Below are 4,547 nucleotides of genomic sequence, written 5' to 3' on the forward strand. Positions count from 1 at the left end.
CTATTTTTTTGGATTTTGAGGCTTTGTTTTGACGTGTTAGTTGACGGAACTGGGGAACGGGACTATTTTTTTGGATTCTTAGACGTCCAAACATGAGAAATGGCCGCCCTCCATTGTCTCAGGGCACAGACACACCCACGCAAAAAAATCCCAAACATGGGTACTTGAACATGGAAAAAAGGTTCATTTCCTATTTTTTTGGATTTTGAGGCTTTGTTTTGACGTGTTAGTTGACGGAACTGGGGAACGGGACTATTGTTTTTGGATTCTTTGACGTCCAAACATGAGAAATGGCCGCCCTCCATTGTCTCAGGGCACAGACACACCCACGCAAAAAAATCCCAAACATGGGTACTTGAACATGGAAAAAGGGTTCATTTCCTATTTTTTTGGATTTTGAGGCTTTGTTTTGACGTGTTAGTTGACGGAACTGGGGAACGGGACTATTTTTTTTGGATTCTTTGACGTCCAAACATGAGAAATGGCCGCCCTCCATTGTCTCAGGGCACAGACACACCCACGCAAAAAAATCCCAAACATGGGTACTTGAACATGGAAAAAAGGTTCATTTCCTATTTTTTTGGATTTTGAGGCTTTGTTTTGACGTGTTAGTTGACGGAACTGGGGAACGGGACTATTGTTTTTGGATTCTTTGACGTCCAAACATGAGAAATGGCCGCCCTCCATTGTCTCAGGGCACAGACACACCCACGCAAAAAAATCCCAAACATGGGTACTTGAACATGGAAAAAGGGTTCATTTCCTATTTTTTTGGATTTTGAGGCTTTGTTTTGACGTGTTAGTTGACGGAACTGGGGAACGGGACTATTTTTTTTGGATTCTTTGACGTCCAAACATGAGAAATGGCCGCCCTCCATTGTCTCAGGGCACAGACACACCCACGCAAAAAAATCCCAAACATGGGTACTTGAACATGGAAAAAAGATTCATTTATGTAATTCTTACAAACAAAACTCATGATTCTAAAAACTTATGTTTTTTATGTAATTCTTACAAACATGGAAAAAGGGTTCATTTATGTAATTCTTACAAACATGGGTACTTGAACATGGAAAAAGGGTTCACTTATGAATTATTAATCATTTTAAAAACTTTTATTTTTTATGTAATTCTTACAAACAAAACTCATGATTCTAGGTTCCCTTTTTTTAAAAATAAATTTAAAACAACCGTAAACTTCGCTTAAGGACCACAAACAATCGGAATAACAAACTATATTATAAAATAATAAACTGTGCAAAACACGTCAACTATATTAAACAAAAACTGTAATAATTACAAATATTCATGTCAACTACAACACAACAAAATAAATACAATGATCAATGGTCCGTGCGGCGTCTCTGACGAGCCCTGATCGTCCCATCAGCACTGGGTCTCCCTCTCGCGATCGTCAGGCAGTCCTGCATAATGTCATATAACTCTGTGCCTGCAGTGACTATCCTAAGGTTGAGCACACGCTCCAACCTCTGTGCAATCGCCTCATATCCCTCGTAATCATCCTGTCAAAGTCAGTAAAAACATTTATTATGAAATTCAAAATAAACAACAACTCATAAAACATTAAACGCGCAAATAATCTTACCACATATGGAGGGGGGTCAAATGCTACTGGAACCTGGGGGCTGGGCGGCTGTATGTAGTCCTCAGGGTCTGCAGCTGGTGCATCCCTCTGCTGGTCAGCTGCCTGGGTCGGTGTCATGAAAGGGTGAGATATGCGGAAAAACCACTCAATGTAATCCGCAGATACCTGCCCAGGCACTAAACAAGGCTGACCCGCAGGTAGTAAGTGATCCGCAAACTCCATCCACCTGTCATCTATCTGATCCTGTGACAATCGTGCACTAACAGGCGGCGGAGGGATGCTCTGGATGTAACCGAACTGGCGTACCACCCTCTCCGGTCGAACTGCGACGATCATAGGACCCCATCTGAGCTGACCCTGGAACGATGAAATCTCCTGAAACGCCCTAACACCCCGATGCTCCGTGTACGGCAACCAGGACACATCTGTGACGGTCAAACCATCACAACGTGCCCTGTAGGGTGCTCCTGTGATGCCCTTCATGTGCGCCTTCGACGTCAACCACCGGGAAGCACGTGGGGACGTCTCCTGGTATGTGTCGTCAGTCACGCACTGATGCACACTAGGGAAGTGCTCATAGATCCAGCACTACACAATAATTGAGGTTAACATAACATAAAAACATGTTTAAATCATAATCGAACCTAACATATTAATAAACACAAAATTTACCTGAAATAGCGTCAAGTACCCCGCAAGCTGTCGGGTGGTGGTCCTACAAGCCTCATCTAACTGGTCGTACATATGAACCAGCGCGGCAACCCCCCAAGCGTAACCACCACTATGAGCGAGGTCCCGGAAAGCGTCAAGGTGGACCACATGCACGTATGTTGCACTCTTATTAGCAAAAAGAGTGCAACCGACAAGGTGCAGCAAATAAGCGCGAGCTGCGACAATCCACCGCCGGGCCTGACATCTGGTCTCATAAATGTCACGAACCCATCCTAATCGTACATATGCTCCACGTGTGAGTGCTGTCTCGGCTCTGGCCTCCTCCGCAGACACTTCCAGCAACTCCGTGAGCAAGAATCTGGCCTCCTCCGTAGAAAGAGCGTGGAAACTGTGCAAGGCGCCAGTGATGGGCAAATGTAGAATGGACGACACATCATCCAATGTGATCGTCAGCTCTCCTACTGGAAGGTGGAAGGTGCTAGTCTCACTGTGCCACCTCTCCACAAATGCGGATATAAGTCCAGGATCGCCAGTAATAACTGAACAATCTATCAGTGGACTTAATCCTGTGGCAGCCACCAGGCCTTCAATCTCAGGCACTGGCCTCCCAATCAGTGTCAGTTTCCTCCCATGTGACACTAACTTCAAATCAGGACGTTCCTGATTTGAAGTACAAATTATACAATTATTAAAAAAAAAATTAATCATAAACAAATAAATAAACAATGACAAATAATTAACAAATTAAAATACCTGTCCACTCCACACGGCATGTGCAACATGCTCGGCAAATGATGTGAGCACTGACGGGTCACGTGGACCACCAGGGAATCCCTCTGCAGCATCATCACCATCTGACCCCTCACCACTATCAGCACCCTGTGCATCCGCACGCATCTCAGGTGCCTCCGTAGGCTGCTCAAGGACATCATCAGTCATGTCAGCGACGTCCTCAGCCATATCACGTCCCTCCGTAGTCATCTGATGAACGCGTAGCCTACGGGCTGAGGCAGTAGGCCTACGCCTCTCGGGAACATCGCCAGCATCCTCGTCAGCAGCTATATCTCTGCCTACAACTCTACCTATGGCACGACCTAAACCTCGTGTTCTGGCCATGATCTGTAAATCATGTCGAACACGTATTTTTTTCGGTCAAAATATACACAATTTTCTTTATAAAAAATCAACTTTATTTATAAACAAATAAGACTAACTTAAATCAAATTATTTTCACACATACACGACCTAATTTTAAAAAAAAATTAAACAACTTCATTTATATAAAAAAAAACAACTAATGTAAAATAAAATTATTAATAAACATGCACAAGTTAATTTTTTTTAAAAAAAATTAAACAACTTCATTTATAAAAAAAAAACACAACTAATATAAAAATAATTCATTACTAAACATCCACAACTTAATTTTTTAAAAAAAATAAACAACTTCATTTATAAAAAAAACACAACTAATGTAAAAAAAATTAATTAGTAAACATCCAACTCTTAATTTAAAAAAAAAATAAGAAACTTCATTTCTAAAAAAAAACACAACTAAATTACTTAGTAAACATCAACAAGTTAATTTTTTTAAAAAAAAAATAAACAACTTCATTTATAAAAACAAAACACAACTAATATAAAAATAATTCATTACTAAACATCCACAACTTAATTTTTAAAAAAAATTAAACAACTAATGTAAAAAAAAAATTATTTAGTAAACATCCACAATTTTTTTAGTAAATAAAATACTTCATTTATAATAAAATAAACTAATTAATTATAAAAAATTAGTATTTTTATAAAACTTCCAAAACACACAACTTTAATTATAAAAATAGACAACTTCATTTTTAAAGAAAAAACACTAATTTAAACAAAAAACAATAAACAAAAACAAACACAACTACTTTTATAAAAAAAAATTAATTTACAAATTAATATTTAGTAAAAATACACAATTTAAATTATAAAAAAAATATGACATCAAAAACCCAAACTTCATTTTTCATAAAATCTAAAAAACAAAATAACCAAAATAAATAAAATAATTCATTTAAAAAAAAAAAACAATTTCTGTTTAAAAAAAATTTTAAAAAAAAAACACAAAAAAAAAACAAAAAAACCACTTCCGGAAGAAGTGGTTCTTCCGGAAACATTCCGGAAGAAGGGTTCTTCCGGAAAGGTCTTCCGGAATTTTGGAAGATCTTCCGGAAGTGCGCGTCTTCCGGAATTCTTCCGGAAGAACCACTTCTTCCGGAAAGTT

Source organism: Glycine max, chromosome 1, assembly GCF_000004515.6.
Source record: "Glycine max cultivar Williams 82 chromosome 1, Glycine_max_v4.0, whole genome shotgun sequence".
Classification (NCBI taxonomy): domain Eukaryota; kingdom Viridiplantae; phylum Streptophyta; class Magnoliopsida; order Fabales; family Fabaceae; genus Glycine; species Glycine max.